General features: G+C 37.9%; 2 non-coding genes across 2 annotated transcripts; both read left to right on the top strand.

Moving 5' to 3' along the window:
• The first annotated feature begins 14533 nt into the window (after positions 1-14533).
• trnag-ccc (transfer RNA glycine (anticodon CCC)) lies at positions 14534-14604 on the top strand. The gene has a single exon. It is a non-coding gene; the product is annotated as a tRNA-Gly (tRNA).
• Positions 14605-15317: 713 nt separating this feature from the next.
• Positions 15318-15390, top strand: trnar-ucu (transfer RNA arginine (anticodon UCU)). Its single transcript has one exon. It is a non-coding gene; the product is annotated as a tRNA-Arg (tRNA).
• Positions 15391-19356: the final 3966 nt, after the last annotated feature.

Genomic DNA, 19356 nt, shown 5'->3' with positions numbered 1-19356 from the left:
AAAAGCTGCAGCCACACACAGAACTGCGAGCTGTAGGAGAGCAGATCAGGATTCTGCAGTAATACAAATAATAAGCTTATTCAAGTGTACTGTTAATATGTAATTATGCTAAAATTAAGTAAGTATGCTTATACTGACAAATACACAGACAAGGTTAAGTATATCTGACATATACTTGGTACTTGAGTACACTTGGCTTGTACTGACAAAAAGAAAGTGTATTTGACAAACTTGATAGAGATTTGTATACTTTTGACAGAGTAGCCCATGTTTTTTCCACACATTAACATATCTGATGTAGTATTTCAGCTTAACTTTAACACACTATCTTATAAACTTACTTATTGAAAGTTTGCTGCTTCTCCTGAATACTGAAATGTTTCTCTTTGTTTTTGACGCAGTTACACACAATCTCACGATATTTGACCACAAATGCAGGATAAAAACAAACACTAGTGATAAGACTATATAACAGAGAATACTTGTCTGAGGCATCGCAAAACACAGAAAAACAAAATTGTGAAAAAACACAACAGAAACATCGAAAACAGAGACACAAAATAGATTCTTTAACAAAGACTCAGCAAAGACTAACACAAAACAACAGGTTTAAATAGGCAAGCAATCAGAGGAACAAGTGTGCAAATGTGGGGACACAGGACAAAGGAATGAGTGGGCAAACACACGTGAAAACACAAAATATAAACAAAATCACATGGCACAAAAATAACACTGACAAAGTAAAAGGGCTGCTCTGGTGGTCTGACAGGGAACTGTCCAAGCAGTCTTTATTATTTCAAGTTAAAGATGTGGAAATTGATTGGATGAATACTGAAGAACAGATAAGAATAATAAGATAGATGGATAAATATAAAGTGGGATAAAGGCAGAAAAAGGAAGACAGTCCAGCTTATTTTCCTGCAAAAGTTTTAATATTCAGTGATAACACTAATATAAAGTCTGTTCCATAACTGCAGGGATTTTTAAGATAAACCTCTGACCCCTGCTGTAGACTTTACTACTTTAGTTACTACCAAATAACCTGGCAGATTATTAAAAAGTTTCCTCAGGTTCTGTGGCATGAGATAATTCAGTGTTTTATAGGTCAGTACTAGTATTTTATAATCAATGTGAAATTTGACTGGGAGACAATGCAGTGTGGATGAGGTGGTTGAGCTGGTGTGACATGTTTACTGCTTTCAGCAATGAGCAGCAGAAACTCAGGTCTTGATCGAGGTTTGTGTCGATACCAGTGAAGACTGTAAACTGATCCAGTATACGTGCAGGACAGTGAGATGTTGCTGCCTTCCGTTAAAAATACATTGGTTTGTTCTGGTTTAATGCTATTGTCAGCAGCCTCTGCTAAAAAAAAAACACAACAATATTGAGATATTTTTATCATAAATGACACATTTCACATGGAGAATTGTGTGTCTTAATTAGAAAAAAGAATCATTTTGTGTGCAGTGTATATGACTTACCAACATCAGCAAGAGTGAAAAACACCATGAAGAGGAACAACATTGTTTTCCTGAGTGTTTAGTTCAAACCTCTAGCTTTAGAAATGAATGTCAGTGTTACTATTTGATGTTCATCTCCACCTCGAGCTCCACCTACTTGTATTTATGCATATTCATGACAACTGTGCTGTTCTGTATACTCTTTATAGTAATCTCTGTAGAAATATTTTATGTTGATAATAAAATGTGGTCCTAAGAAGCCTTGGATTCCCCCATACCTTCGACCACAGTTTTAATGTGATATTCTGAGGTATTTTGACAGTTATCCCTTATTTTTGAGTCTCTCTCTCTCTCTCTCTCTCTCTCTCTCTCTCTCTCACACACACACACACACAATACAATCCTTTGCATTTGCAATACTTGCCCTTTATGTGTTATATTCTAACAGAATATAGCTAGTTTTGTTAGCTGTTTGCATGCTAGCTATTCTCACAGTTATATCAGAGAACAAGAGAGTGTTAATAGAAAGACAGAAGGAATAAACTCAAACAGAACATAACATTAATCTAGTTAGTTTACACTACAACATGGTCCTTGCAAGCTGTTGATCTGATAAATGAGCATGCAGTCAAAGTTTGTTATAGTTCTGCTTGTGATTTAAGTTTAGCTTGTGTTTATTTCAGACAGTTTTGTGTTGTTTTCTGTCACCGCATTGATGTTTTTCAGTTAAATTCAAAGAATGTTTCAAGAACAATTAATATGTCATGTAATAATGTGATGTTTATGAGTTTGCTTAGTAGACCAACATCAACCTGTTCTGTCTAGTCATTATCATCTCAGCTAGTTAAATTGTCCCCTCATGGTAACTAGCTAAATATTAGTTAGCATTAAAAGCTAACCGTGCTTTACCTTTGAAGACTGTTATCATAAGAAAATATGATATGCTTTTATTAATAACTGTAATGTTAACAGAAGTGACTGAACCAGTATTGTATAAATAACTAATTGCTAGTGAACTAACAGCTGTGAGAGATTCACAGAGACAGAAGGATTAGATTATATATGAGGAGGTTTTAATGAAGAAAAGACACAAACAAATCCAAAAACACGCAATAAATCAAGAAGTACAAAAAACAGTACAATAACTATATCCCAAAACAGTAAAATCCAAAATACACAGTGACACAATTCGCATGGTGTCTAAGGGGGTTTTTACACCTGGTCACTTCATGTGTTTTCTCTGATCTGATAGCTATCTGATTTGTTAAAACTGTTCCATTTAAATTAGGCCACATAAATGCGTCTTGGCGAATCGGATATCAATCCGATCTTTTTACTCCCACCTAAAATGCAAATATATTTTACCTCATTTCCGGGGTAATTGAAATGGAACACCCTTTGGTGTATGCGGTTGCTACAAAAAACAGCATTTACTGTTTGCTGCATTTTCGCTGGCAGAAGCAGTGCATTTTAAGACCAAACGAGACACTGGGTGAAAGATCGGAGCCAGCAATGGTGGGAAAACATATTTGTTTCTGGCGCGATGCACGACTCGTGAGTCACCTGCGAGTGGCGTACTTCCGTTTGGGAGGAGTATAGCGCTGACGTATGTGGCTTGAACAACCACATGCATTTACACCTGTCCAGTTTCATCTGAAATGCGTCCCAGACCACCTCCTGAAGTGGTTTGAACGATCGGATTTATATCCGTCACAAAACCGTTTCGGAGGGCATTTACACCTGGTCTTTTTACGATCATATAGCTATCGGATCACAGAAAACGGACGAAGTGACCAGGTGTAAAAAACCCTTAAAGAACTGACTGTTAAATACCAGCAGTGGTGGGAGAAGAACCGGAAGTGCTTCAAAATTCCGGTGAGGGTTCCCTCTGGTGGCTGGAGAGGAGAAGTGCAGGTGGCGTTGTTACAATAGCGAGCTAACATTAGGGATAATCTTAAAGGTTGAATTTAGCCTCCTCTCCATTTTAAAGAAACACGTATTAAATCTCAATTACAATAAACAATAGGTGCTCATCAAATAATTAACTTTTAATATCATTATTCATTTAATGATATGGCACATTGGGGTATTTCTGTCATGATACCCGAGAATGGTGTGCACTTTGTTTTTTGTAACGTTGAGCATGGCTCTGCATCCGAAAATGACAGACCTATTAGTTGTCCATTATTCACCCATCCCCCCATCGGATGTGCCACCACAAATATACCATTTACCCAGAATGAAATTTTATTTTCAGGTAAGCTCTCATCTCATTACTCAGCAGAGGCAGCAGAACTTACTGCCCTTATAGAAGCCTGCAAGTTGGCAGAGGTTGAGACTGTGACTGTATACACTGATAGCAGGTACGCCTTCAACGTCACACATGACTTTGGTACATTGTGGCAACATCAGGGGTTTTTGGCCTCCTTTCACTCGTTAAAATGTATTAAAATACATTTTATTTTGGAGAGACAGAGAGAGAGAGAGAGAGAGAGAGAGAGAGAGAGAGAAGAATAATAAACTATAATTAAATAAAAGTCTGTAATGTTTCCTATTAACCCTTAAATACAATATGACCCTCACTGTGCTGTTGTGTAAATGAAATGATTAGCTACATTCTACAGGTAGAAAACACATTGTAACTAAAAGTCCGGAGCTAATCATGTATGTGTCTAATCACTATGTTACACCTGCTTTACTGTAAAACCTGTAGTGAGGATTGTGAAAAGTCACCAAACAACAGAGGAAATATTTTATTGTGAAATTAAAATCGATTCTTAAGTCAAGCTCATCGATTCGGTTCAGTATTTTTACTGTCATTTATACCTGTGTCCAAGTTCGCTAGCACAGTAAGTAGCATTGTGCTAATTCACGTCAAAAGAGGATCTCGTTTAGATAGAAAACATTAGACTGTAACACGGTGTAATTTAAACCTGCTTTATTGTAAAAACACTATGACATTAAAGTCACATTCTCTTACCGTGAGCTGACTGAGTTTGGTCGGGAGGAGCGCGGAAATCCATGGAGTTTTCTTCTAAAATCTCTTTATTTTAGTGCAGATATTCAATGTTGCTCCGTTCAGCTCAGTGTTGTGTTTGGATTTAAAATGATTCGATGGAACGCGGCATCATAACAGAGGCAGTTTAAACATAAATAAACACGACGGATATGACGTGTGCACAGGTTCATAATTGTTAACAAGCATTAATAAAATATATCAAAAGGAAAAATAATAAAGCTATTATTATTAATGAATTATTAAAAATGATTATTATTATTATTATTATTATTATTATTATTATTAGTAGTAGTAGTAGTAGTATTTCATTGCGAAGCTACAACCTACTGTATTCATGCTCTATGTCAGTGTATGTTCATGATCTAAAAGGCACACAGGAGATATTACAGTCTGTAGCCTACTGCAGAAGATTTGTGAAAGTTTTAACTGAAATGAAAAATCTCATTTAATTAACAAACTTTATCTGATCATGTTACGTGCTGTTTGTAGGTTCTGTTTTTTTTTTTTTTTGTTCTTTCCCTCTCCCTTTTCTCCGCTGTCTCCTCAGATCCCTGCCATTGGACATCGTTCCTGTCAATCTTGATTATCCTGTGTGACATCACTCGTCGAACCCAATCAACACCCGATCCCGCCTATTTAAACCCACCGCCATTCATTCATGGAGTTCGCTCGTGTTTCTGTTGAACTTGAGCCGTGTTTGATAACCTGTGTGCTGATTTGCTTGTTGTGGTGTTTTTCCGTTTGTATATCAGACTGTTCGTTAACCCAGTTTGTTAGTCACTCGTTCTGCGTCTGTACGTTAGTGTTCATTCGCCCTGTGTTTGTGACTTTGTTTATATTGGGGAAAATGGACAGGTAAGTACGTCACGTGACCTACATTGTGCAACACGTAGGAAATCATTACTGTATTAGACACACTAGGTTAGGAGCGCGTGCCACCCTCTGTACGTTTTGTAGTGATGGTGAAGTGAAGCTTTCTTAAAGCAGTGAAGCTTTCAACCCAATTGTATCGGAAAAAGGTTCATTACTCGAAGCTTTTCAAATCAGAGCTCGATGAGGACCTCTGCTGGTGAAAGCGCTATCACAGAATGTTCCACAACCAAACAACGTGTTAATTTTAGAAGCAAAAATCAATGGATTGACAAATTAAGGATAGATTAATAAATAAATGAATCAATATATTAAATACATGACCAAAGCATGTTCCATTGCATATGTATGGTAACTCCAAACAAAAATGTAATAAAGATCACTTTTTGTATGGTGAATGTGGACATTTTTGTTTTTAGAAAAAAAAAATCAAACTCATGATTGTTGAAGGTACATAAGTGCAGACACTTTTACATGATTATAAATCTCCCTTACAGACTACTGTACTGTAGGCTAGATGGATGCTTTGTGCTTAATTATGTTTTATTAACAATCAGCAATCAGGTGTCCACCTGTTCATTTGGCTTGCTGTTTCATAATGAGCCAATCTCTGACATTAGTGTGATGAGGTTGGTGCAGAGCTTTGCTGCCTTCTCATCAGTCACCACTTGATGAATTCCTGCTGTCTTGAAGCCCTGGGAAGTCAATAGCTTTTTTAACAACAAGGTTTAGAGAATGAGCTATGCAAATGGTACTCCTTAGCTGTAATTGTTGGCACATGCTATAATATTAGCAGCTGTATCAGTCTAATTTTAGACTGAATCCCCATTCCTCAATGAGAGATGTCTTCACTGCAGCAATGTTTGCTGCTGTATGTGAAGCAGGAAATTTTCCTACTCCTAGCAACACCATAGCAAGTTGTTCTTTACTGTCAATGAAATGGCAAGTAACAGCTAAATAAGAATCTATATGAATTGATGTCCACATATCCGAAGTTAAGGTCACAGCTGTAGCCCTAACCACTTCTTTACCTCTCTCTTTCTCTTCTGTAAACCTTTTCTCCACCTTTGTCTTCAGTGTTTGCCTTGATGGGAGTATGTACGTATGTAGGATCCAAGAGGCTGACAATTTCTGAAGCCAACATCCTCCACAATGGTAAAAGGCTGCAAGTCTTGGACAATCATGTTCACAAGAGCCTCATCAATCTTGACTTTTTTTGTTTCCTGCAACACAAACAGAGAGAGAGAGAGAGACATTTCTTGGACAGAGGATCTGGCACTGTCATGCTTTGCACGAAAATGCCTCAACATGGATGATGTATTATTATTATAGACCAGCTGCTGGGAGCAAATCAAACACTGGACCTAAAAACAGATTAAGGATAGACCTTGTCTAAAAAGTATAAAGTGTGAACCATTTAAAAAAGATCATGTTATAAAGCGGTGCACAAAAGGCTTTTCTTGCATTCCTTTTCATTTTTCAACTTATTACTACTATCCATTAAATATATATATATGACAAAATGTATGACATGAAATGTTACATTGAATCGTATAATTGCCCAATGATGAGTGAGATTTAAGTTATAAATATAGGCTTTACTACAAAACCATATATATCCACCTTATTGGGCAAAATCAAATGAAAGTGTTCCCACATTTCAGAACGCGATCTTTTTGTAACAGGCTTTATTGACAACTCGCACCAATAAGCTCTCCTAAACTCGCTACAGTAATAGATTGTGTCGTGTAAGGCTTCGTGCAATGCTCATGTTATTGTGTTTCTTTCACATGTAGAGTAAAATTGCTAACGTATAAAATGTAACTGTGCTAATTTAAATGATGTAATAGTGTGTTAGTGCTCAAACTGTCAAAGATGGATAAAACAAGAGTTTGTTTTGCAAACGTTTCCAAAGAAGGGATGTTTAAGTGTTATAATGTGTTGATTTAATCATTTTAAAATGTATGTTGTGCAGACTGGTGTTTGTTTCCTGGACAAATTGTTGGATGATATGATTGGAACATGGATAATCTGAGTGGATTCTTCTGGATAAACTCTTTGTCACCTTGTCGTCATGTATCGACTTTTCAGCTCTTGGTTCTTCTGTTCTTGATAACCTGGATGTTATTTCTGGGGAAGTGGTAGGACTGAGACTTTACTTCATTCACATTGCCCTGGACTGAGACATTTTTCTTACATATTTTTTTTTTGCATCCTTAGAAAAGGAAAGAGACTGAACATTTACACATTGGGGAAATCCTTTTTAAAATGCTTGGCTTATAATTGTTTTGTTTATATTTGTTTCAAGTTAATTGTCAGTTTATTTTAATTACTTGGGTTTTCTGAAGTGCCAGAACAGAAAAAAAAGCATTCACATATACTGCCACAATATACATTCCTGGTTAACCGTTTCTGTGTGTGGCACTGATTCATTTGTTTTAATATTTCCCCTTTATGATGCTTTCAGTTGTTATTTCAAACTCGAGTATTTAAATGACACATGCCCTAAAAGGTCCTTAAACAAATTTAGAGGAACAGACATTTAAAATTGGATAAGCCCTGAGACAGGGGCTACACAAGCACATTGTATTTGTGTACGATATATAATAGAATTATATTGACTATTATGATATATGTCATCTTAATTTATATTTCCTAGAAATCTATATTTGGGGGGAAAAATTAGATAGATAAAGTGATACTCATGCAGGTTGGACAAATACCTGTTACCTATTATCTGTCAACACAGAGACTGTGAAACAATAGACTGGGCTACATCCCAAATTGCATGCAAGCATACATCATACTAATGACCAGTACTGTTGTATTTGCTACAGCAGCATGAAACCAAGCTGAATGGTAGACTTAGAGTAATTAAACTATTATATCTTTAACTATTCATCACCTGGTGCATACAAACTGCACAGTGAGTAATGAGGTATGAAGGCACTGAAATTCCCATCATGCACTGCACAATGTGAGACCTGTTGCATTGGACTGGATGGATGTGCACACGGAAAATTTCTGTCTGTATGTACTGTCTGCTGCTTAATGTACTTAGATTTCATACCTCCTACATCCTCCCCATTACATGCCAGAAAATGAATTAGTTATGCCAATAAATAGCACATCATAAGTGTGAATATGTGTGATGGGCTGCCGTCTTAATCAGAGCACCCAGTTTTATTTTGATAGGCTCTGAAGCCACCTTGAAACTGACCAGAGTAAAAAAAAAAAAAAAGTGACATGACATACAGCTAAGTACGGTGACCCATACTCAGAATTCATTCTCTGCATTTAACCCATCCAAAGTGCACACACACACAGCAGTGAACACACACACCCGGAGCAGTGGGCAGCCATTTATGCTGCGGTGCCCGGGGAGCAGTTGGGGGGGTTCGGTGCCTTGCTCAAGGGCACCTCAGTCGTGGTATTGCCAGCCCGAGACTCGAACCCACAACCTTAGGGTTAGGAGTCAAACTCTCTGACCATTAGGCGATGACCAACAATGAATGAATATATAGATAAAAGAATAAATTATAGTTTATTCTGCCTATCTACTGACCGACCACAGCAGAGTTCTCAGGTGTATTCAGCATTGGATGGAAAGGTCTTTACTGCTTGGACACTCCTGGTCCTGCGGCAAGCTTGGCCTTGTTGAAGGCATGAGTCTCTTTAGGTTGACCAGAAGCTCTGGGTTAGCCCGTTTGAAGTTCTGGTTGTAAAAGTGCTGTATGAAGCTGACTTGCTCCAATGAGGGCATATAGTCTGGGCTCACTTTCCTGAAGCCGTACAGGTTTAGCTGGCAAGCAAAACTGATTAAATTTGTCATTCTGAAGTACCTGTTCATCTGCTTGTTGGCTGTAGACAGCACCTCAGCTTTGAAGGCCTCTGGACAGATCAGTATACCTTCCCCAGTATCATCCCAGCCGATTGAACTAATCTGAGGATCAGTCACCAAATGCCACAAGTTGATGGGAAAGTTTCTGCTGTTGATCCAGACTTCCATCCCAGCTAAATGATCTGTAACCAACAGATAGAAGCTCAGTGTTATTGAAAACTTTTAAAAGTGCTGTATGAAGCTGATATAGTCCGGGCAGACTTTTCTGAAGCCATACAGGTTTAGCTGGCGAGCAAAACTGACGAAATTTGTCATTCTGAAGTACTTGTTCGTCTGCTTGTTGGCTGTAGACAGCACTTCTACAAGTATTTCTAGAACGTTATGACATCATTCAAAACTATTGAATAAGTGCGCACTTGGATTTATCCAATCAGAGTGAAACAAGAGACTGCGACAATCAGAAAGTGAATTCCTGCTGAGTAGTAAATTGTACGTCAACATAGTGAAGACGCTATTTGAGAAAATTTTGTTTGGACATTTCAGACTTGTATAGTTTTTACTTGTATATTTGGTTTATCAAGATCCAGTGTGTAATTTTTCAGCAGTGTATATAAGTGATAAGTTTTAAAGTTCGAGGTTATTTAAGTTAAATCATGCATTAATGTGACCGTGCTTCCTATTGGCTGCGCCCTCAAAAGAGGATCTCGTTTAGATAGAAAACATTAGACTGTAACACGGTGTAATTTAAACCTGCTTTATTGTAAAAACACTATGAAATTAAAGTCACATTCTCTTACCGTGAGCTGACTGAGTTTGGTCGGGAGGACCGCGGAAATCCATGGAGTTTTCTTTCTTTCTTTAAAGTCGCTTTCTGTAATGTAGGATGTTGCTCCATTCAGCTCAGTGTTGTGTTTGGATTTAAAATGATTCGATGGAACGCAGCATCATAATAGAGGCAGTTTAAACAAAAATAAACAAGTTAAAGAAAAACATCAAACATGACAGATATGACAGGTTGTAACAGGGCTCGCGAGATGTGGATAAAAAATATATTTAATAATAGATTACGAAAAAAAAGTTTTCATAATCGTTGTTAACAAGCATTAATAAAATATAAAAATAATTTTATATATATATATATATATATAAAAAGGCACACAGGAGATATTACAGTCTGTAGCCTACTGCAGAAGCTTTGTGAAAGTTTTAACTGAAATACCGCATCATATACAATGGAAATGCATGTTTAGAATGTTGATATTTATTTATTAAACTAGTGGGGAAAAAGCACAGTACCGCATGCTCCATGTCCAGAAGAGAGCAGGCTGAATTACTTTTGGTGCAAAATTAGTTTTATGCTTCTAAAAATATAACATGATGTGCAATATGTGACCCAGACAAAAATAAAATATTTACAAAAAATAAAGTCCTACAAAGCAGGCTACGCTTAGCAGAGGATGGTTTCGATCCATCGACCTCTGGGTTATGGGCCCAGCACGGTTCCGCTGCGCCACACCTTTCAAAAGGGTCTCAAACCTTCAATCCCTGGCTTAGGAGGCCACTGGAGCTAGGGTGTATTAAGTCACTGCTGTTTTGATTTTCTGGCATTTTGGGTTTTTGCTGTAGGCATCTAAGAGCTAAACTGCAACAAATATTAAGCCATTTCATTTTTATTGGAAAGTAGGCTACTCTTAGCAGAGAATGGTTTCGATCCATTGACCTCTGGGTTATGGGCCCAACACGCTTCAGCTGCGCCACTCTGCTTCAACACACCTGCCACATAGGACTCAAACCTACAATACGTGGCCAGTGCCTTAGCCATTAGGTCACTGCTGTTTTAAGTTTCTGGCGTTTTGGGTTTCTGCTGGAGGCATCTAAGAGCTAAACTGAAAAGTTATTGGACAAAACCCATTGTCTTTGATGCAAGAGGCCAAAGCTTCATCCAGTAGGCCAAAGCTTCATCCAGTAGGCCACCAGGATTGTGGCGATGACCTGCAACGATTAGGGTTGATAGCAACCATTCTGAAATTTATGCCCTTTTCTTCTTAGTTAAAATGTAGGCTGTTCCTAGGAGAGGAGGGTTGCAATTTACTGATCATTTGTTTTCGCTACAAGCATGCTTTTCCTGCAGCACACTACTTAAGCACACCCCAGATGGGACTCAAACCCACAATCCCTGGCTTAGGAGGCCAGTGCCTTATCCATTAGGCCACTGCTGTTTTGGGTTTCTGCTGGAAGCATCTAATGCCCCTTTTCCACCAAAAAGAACCGGGTGCTGGTTCAGAGCTAGCACTGGTGCTGGTTCAAAGTTGGTTCCACTGGCGAACCTTCTAAGAACCGGTATGCCTTTCCACCGGCTAGAGAGCCGTCACAGAGCCGAGTCTGACGTCACTGTATACGTGTCACGTGTCCCAGCAACTTTAGCGCAGCAGCGGCAAACACAAACACATCAACAATGGCGGATGTTGCTTTACTGTTAATACTCATGGCTTTGTGAACCTACATTGGCATCCAAAAGTAGCGAATCCAACGGATACGTGCAGCTCCATAATCTGTATAAACGGAGGTTGTTATCGAGAAAGTACATAACGTTATTTTATCATTAACACAGAAAAAAGTTAGCCTTAGCATGTAGCTACCTACTATCATGTGTGCTGATAATGTATCATATCGCGGTAAAGTAAAAGTGTATTACATTATCAAATGCGCTAACAGTAGCCCCGCCCACAGCCCCTGACACAAGCGGTTCTTAAGTGTAGACCAGCAACGTTTTGGTGCTACTTAAGAACCACTTTTCCTGGTTCAGAGCCGGTGCTTTGGCGGTCGAAAAAGAAAGAACTGGTTCCAAATTAGGCTCTGGCTCCGAACCAGCACTCAAACTGCCTCGTGGAAAAGGGGCATAAGAGCTAAACTGCAACAAATACGAACAGCAAGCCATTTCATTCTTAGAAAGCAGGCTGCTCTTAGCAGAGAATGGCTTCGATCCATCGACCTCTGGGTTATGGGCCTAGCACGCTTCCGCTGCGCCACTCTGCTTCAGCACACCTTTCAAAAGGGACTCAAACCTACAATCCCTGGCTTAGGAGGCCACTGGCGAAAAGCTGTATTAAATCACTGCTGTTTTGATTTTCTGGCGTTTTGGGTTTCTGCTAGAGGCATCTAAGAGCTAAACTGCAACAAATACGAACATTAAGCCATTTCATTTTTATTAAAAAGTAGGCTGCTCTTAGCAGAGGATGGTTTCAATCCCCCAACTGCTGGGTTATGGGCCCAGCACGCTTCCGCTGCGCCACTCTGCTTCAGCAATGAAAATGGGTAGAAAAGAGAAAAATAAGTAGAGGGGTTGTAGTACAGGATAATTGTGCTGCAATGGGGGCACATGATTGCATCTTTTAAAAAATATAACAAAACTAGTTTTTGTACAGTGCATGATTTTTGTAAAGTGAACGATTAACACACAATGCTTATTTATCCAAACAAATTTTATTTACTAATACACTTTATTTCAACATAAACAATTTATGTTTTATATATTATATTATTATATTATATTATATTATATTAACAAGACAAGCATTAATAACAACTATATATATATATATATATATATATTATAACAATTATTACTATTTAATCGCAATTATTATATTATACCTACAATAATTATTATATAAATACTATCATTATAGAGCCTTTCACCTATTACAAAGGTTATAACATAAAAAATGTTCGCATAAAAAATTGCTAGAAAAAATAAAAAGTGTTTGAAGTTAAATAAATGTTTTTTGATTGAATACAAAGAGTCTTTCCACTGTTCAATGGCCTTCCCAGATGCTGGACAGTACCATTTACCTTTAATTTGAGTATGGCCAGTAAGTTTGTTCTTTGACTGACCACATAATTTACACTGGTAGTGGTAGCCTTCTTTTGACAGACGCTTTTTTTGGTGGCTCCCCTCTTGCCACAAGCTCTGATTTTTGGAGTCTCCATGCACGTTGTCAGTTCTGGGACTGTGAGACTGGAGACTGGGGACCTGGCAAAATGATAAAGAACCCTGTAACAAAGGTGCTGGCACTGATGGGTGATTACCTGGCAGAAAGGATGTATATCCCAGAGATATATATACATCTCTGGTGCTGATGGGTGATGACCCTGCTGATTTGAAAATCCAGGCCAGTAAACCACACAGGATCATGCTTGACACTGGGCCAGAAAGGAGATACACATGCCACATGAGTCAGGCTCATGCCAGGTGCAGCTAAATCTGCATGTGATACCACAGTCTCAGTTCTAGCATGTTTGCGGTGGCGAATTACTGCCTCACCCTTAAAATTTTCAGGTTCCTGGAACTCGATAACAGCATGTACATGTTCCACGTGTGCTGTCGGAAGCCCTCTTGGGTTTGGCAGTAAATGCTTTGCCACACTGATCTGCTTGGGAAGCTCCACTCCTTGCAGAAAAGTGTCCCAGTATATGTGTGTATCTTTATAATACACCTATATTTACAATAAAGTGTTCAATAAGTATATATTACATATTTATTTATTTTTATTATTGAAGTAAATGTGGGGAACAGAAACCCAACTCACCAAGAAGAGACTTTAGTGTTGTTTATTGTTAATAATACCATCTTGGTCCTGTCCAGCAGTTCTCTGCAGTCTTCATGCAGCTGATTGATGTGACTGTATGTCATCACAATTGACATTGAGTTATAAACAGTCTGTGGATAAACACATGCATTGTTTGTATAATGAATGATCAGTAGTCTCTACAATCATATTCAATAACAGCATCAACAAAAATATTCTAAATATTAATTCAGAAAATGAGAATCACATACTAACTTTTTTATTTATGTTTTCACAAACATACAACGTTTGTTAATTCTCAAATAAAAATTCAGTTATAATAAAATAATATAAAGGTGTAATTACAGTTACAATCTGTAATATTTATATACTTACACTTATACACCATCTCCTATGAAATCACAAATCCCTCTGCATTAGAATTTTTGTACAAGGACAAAAATTTGTCACAATCTTAATCAGTAGTGAAATATTGTTTTTTTTTTGTTTTTTGTTTTTTTTGTTTTTTTTTCCATTTACAACCGATTGTGTGTGACTAAGACTATGTTGACTAAGACTAATTGATTGTTTTGTCAAAAAATCAAAGCTGAAGGCCAATCAGGTAAAGCTTCAGCTTCACATGGTGATTGTGGGTTGGAGTAGCATCTGGGTGCACTTCTAGTTAGCTCTTAAGAAGGCACCCTGAAGTTCAAGAATCCTGCAGGTCCTGAACAACAAATGCTAGGATAACTAACAAAAGAGCCTGATGCACAGTGCACCAGTGGTGTAGTGGTATCATACAAGATTCCCATTCTTGCGAACCGGGTTCAATTCCCGGCTGGTGCAGGTTTGTCTTCTCCTTTGTTTCAAACTGTGCCAAAAAAGGCTTCCTAAGTGCTGTAACTCCTGAGGCAATTTGAGCTACTTAATAAAACTTTCCGTCATATGTTACAAGCTGATTCTATTCCAAGTCAAGCTCTTCAATATGTAGTGGTATCAGCAAGATTTACACTTTTTTGAGCTTCCTAATAGAACTTTCTGTCAAATGTTACAAGCTGGTGGTATTCCATGTCAAGCTCTAAAAAGGTAGTGGTATAAGCAAGGTTAATTTTTTCCAAAGCAGCCATTAATTCCTGCCTGCCGTTTATTCCGATTCCCGGGTGGTGCAGGTTTGTGCTTTGCTGCCTTTCAGACTGTGCCGTAAAAGTCTTCATAAGTGCTGTACCCGCCGAGTCAATTTGAGCCTTTAAATGGAACTTTCTGTCATATGTTACAAGCTGATTCTATTCCAAGTCATGCTCTCCAAAATGTAGTGGTAGCAGCAAGATTTGGATTTTGCCAAGCTGCCTTTTATTCTTGCATTAAACAGAATGTTTTGGGGATGTGTTTCTTTAAACATCTTATTTGAAGAAGGCTCAATTGTTGCTTTCCAGAGCTTTTCAGATCTATCTGGACAATGGTGAAGGATTGGAGTGAATGCGGATAATAAACTCATGCGACAGCAGTAGAAAATGATATATGGTTGAAATTTTTTTTTTTTTCTGAAACCTTTGTCTGCAGGCCCAGTGGCCTAATGGATAAGGCATCAGCCTTCTGAGCTGAGGATTGTGGGTTTGAGTCCCATCTGGGTCAGCTTATAAGGTGTTCTTTAGGAACTGCCAAGCACTTCTGGTCACTGCTGCTCATTATCACCTTCACAATCTGGTCTGTCACATGTGTGGACCGGATGAAAAAACATTGAAATGGACTTTGAAAATCAAAGGTGAAGGCCTAACAGGTAAAGCTTCAGCTTCTTAAGAAGGCACCCTGAACAATTAATGCTTGGATAACTAGCAAAAGAGCCTGGTGCAGAGTGCACCAGTAGTGTACTGGGGTTCGATTCCCGGCTGGTGCAGGTTTGTCTTCTGCTTCCTTTCAAGCTGTGCTGAAAAAGGCTTCCTAAGTGCTGTAACTCCTGAGTCAATTTGAGCTTCTTAATAGAACTTTCTGTCAAATGTTACAAGCTGATTCTATTCCAAGTCATGCTCTTCAATATGTAGTGGTATCAGCAAGATTTGATTTTTTTTGAGCTTCCTAATAGAACTTTCTGTCAAATGTTACAAGCTGGTGGTATTCCATGTCAAGCTCTAAAAAAATCTATGCCGATCCAAGCATTTTGAGTGGATCGGGTATCGGTGGTGCGTGACCGGGCCTAATCCGATACCCGTGGTCATGGGCGTCGGAACCATTATATGTGGGTGGGACAGGACCCACCCACTTTTTAAGAGCAATAATATTGGACCCACCCACTTTTACCGTCTCTATTCAGCGCATATGTCCTTTTTATATTACTTTTCAGAGCGCCAACAGTCGAATCCATTCTGCTTGAGGAATTCCCTAATAAATTAAACTCCATTCCGTGTTTTACCTACAGCATTGACCACGCTCCTGCTTTCTGAAATCCAGGGGCTTCGGAACCATTATATGTGTGTGGGACAGGACACACCCATAAGAAAAATACACTTATATATTAAATTGCATTAATGAAAATAAATAAAATAAATTTTATAGGAAATATGTTTAACAAGCACCCTTTCCATTTACCTCATGGAAAACGTTAAACATGTCAAACATGTTTACATACATTAATTACAGTTACATATGGGTGGAAAATGTGCAAAATGCTCAATGCTCAAGGTGAAATGTGCAAATGTGAAAAGATGCAATATACTCGTACATGGTCAGTACACACAGTGTACTATTCAACATATTTAAAATAGCAAAGACTTCACACTGTATATTATTTATTATTGATATAATCAATATATCATATAAAAAATTAGTGTATAAGTTAGAGCTGTACCGATACCACTTTTTCTCTTCCGATCCGATTCCTGCGATTCATCCGATTCCATTTGAAGTCTCCAACTTTAAAATATGTCGCTCATCTGGGTGCAAGCTTTACTGTTTAATACATTTTGCAATGTGTTTCAATAGTTCTTATTTAAAATTCACTTTAAAATATTGCCTTTTCTTCAGAAAATAATTTAATTTAAAAATTGCAGTATATATAGTTTATATTGTTATACCACTAACTGTTAAAAGTACTGTTTGCTACTTCATTAATACTTTTTTAAGGTTTCTTGTGTTTTCATTTTTCATCCAGTAATGGGCATTTTTGTATTTCTTTACCAGAAACAAATAAATCTTAATAACTAAACGAGTTGTATACATTCTTTAGTTTTAAAGGTAGAAAAGAACACAGATATAGTGGGGTTTGAAAGTTTGGGCACCCCAGGTAAAGATTTGTACTAATGTGCATAAAGAAGCCAAGAAAAGATGGAAAAATCTCCAAAAGGCATCAAATTACAGATTAAACATTCTTGTAATTTGTCAAAAAAAAAAGTTAGATTTTATTTCCATCATTTACACTTTCAAAGTAACAGAAAATAAAAAAAAATGGTGTCCGCAAAAGTTTGGGCACCCTGCAGAGTTTATAGCATGCACCACCCCCTTTGAAAAGCTGAGACCTGACAGTGTCATGGATTGTTCTCAATCATCGTCTGGAAAGACCAGGTGATGTCAATCTCAAAGGTTTTAAATGCCCAGAGTCATCTGACCTTTGCCCCAACAATCAGCACCATGGGTTCTTCTAAGCAGTTGTCTAGAAAACTGAAACTGAAAATAGTTGATACTCACAAAGCAGGAGAAGGCTATAAGAAGATAGCAAAGCATTTTCAGATGCCAATATCATCTGTTCGGAATGTAATTAAGAAATGGCAGTCATCAGGAACAGTAGAAGTTAAAGCAAGATCTGGAAGACCAAAAAAAAAAAAACAGACAGAACCGCTCACAGTATTGTGTGAAAAGCAAGTCAAAACCCATCGTTTGACTGCACAATCCCTCCAGAAAGATCTGGCAGACACTGGAGTTGTGGTACACCATTCCACTATAAAGAGATACTTGTACAAATATGGTCTTCATGGAAGAGTCATCAGAAGAAAACATCTTCCACGTCCTCACCACAAAAATCAGTGTTTGCAGTGTGCAAATGAACATATAGACAAGCCTGATGCATTTTGGAAACAAGTTCTGTGGACTGATGAAGTTAAAATAGAACTTTTTGCCCGGAATGAGCAAAGGTATGTTTGGAGAAGAAACGGCACAGAATTTAATGAAAAGATCCTCTGTCTAACTGTTTCACATGGGGGTGGATCAATCATGCTTTGGGGTTGTATTGCAGCCAGTGGCACAGGGAACATTTCACAAGTAGAAGGAAAAATGGATTCAATAAAATTCCAGCAAATTTTGGATGCTAACTTGATGCCATCTGTGAAGAAGCTGAAGTTAAAGAGAGGATGGTTTCTACAAATGGATAATACTCCTAAACACACCTCGACACAAATCCACGGTGGATTACATCAAGAGGTGTAAACTGAAGGTTTTGCCATGGCCTTCACAATCTCCTGATCTCAACATAATTGAAAATTAATGGATAGACCTTAAAAGAGCACTGCGTGACAGACAGCCCACAAATCTCAAAACTGGAAGACTTTTGTAAGGAAGAATGGGCGAAGATACCGCAAACAGGAATTGAAAGGTTTGGCTGGCTACAAAAAGCGTTTACAAGCTGTAATACTTTCCAAAGGGGGCGGTCCATGCTATTAACTCTGCAGGGTGCTCAAACTTTTGCAGATGCCATATTTTTGTTTTCTGTTATTTTGAAAGTGTAAATGATGGAAATAAAACTTTTTTTTGACAAATTATAAGAATGTCTAATCTGTAATTTGAAGCCTTTTGGAGATTTTCTTGGCTTTTTTATGCACATTAATACAAATTTTTACCTGGGGTGCCCAAAACTTTCGAGCCCCACTGTAGTTTATTTGTGACTAGGGTTGCAAAATTCCAGGAATGATCACAGCTGGAAACTTTCCATGGGATTTAATGGGAAAATATGGGAATTAACAGGAATAAATGGGAATTCATAGGAGTTAATGAAATTAACTGGAAAATTATAAAATTGCTGGTTAGCCTATAACAGGGAACTTAAAAGTTTCAGCTGAATTTCTACCCTGCACATTCATCAATCCCATGCACACAACACTTCACCTACTGCAGGATTATTAAGGCCAAACCCCCTAATGCACTGTGCATTCTTCCATAACATAACACAGATCATTTTTTGAATACTGCACACAAAATAATATCAAAAAATGTCCAGTATTTACATATTACATAAAGTTTTATTTAAAACTCCATTTTGCTCTAAGTTATTGTGTGTATGTAACATAATTTTACAATTTTAAATACAAATATACCGATTAAGCAGACATTTAGGTGAGATAATAAAAAACTGTCTAAAAAGACTATGCAGTGCCTTGAAAAGTTTCACTGACAACAATGGGATTTAAATCCATAACTCCAAAGAGCACCAACAGGATGCAAGCTGGTGAGCTTACCCAGTGCAAGGAAGCTTAATCAGTGCCTTAAAAGGTTTTCATGGCAGTGGTGGGATTTGAACCCACACCTCTATAGAGACTGAAGCCTAAATCCAGCACCTTCAACCACTTGGCAATGCTACCAGAGGACCTGTGAATGTTGTTAGTGAGAAGTATTCTG

This window comes from Tachysurus vachellii, chromosome 7 (genome assembly GCF_030014155.1).
Source record: "Tachysurus vachellii isolate PV-2020 chromosome 7, HZAU_Pvac_v1, whole genome shotgun sequence".
NCBI classification, from domain to species: domain Eukaryota; kingdom Metazoa; phylum Chordata; class Actinopteri; order Siluriformes; family Bagridae; genus Tachysurus; species Tachysurus vachellii.
Note: the sequence above shows the minus strand (reverse complement) of the source record. Positions and strands in the feature narration are given on the sequence as shown.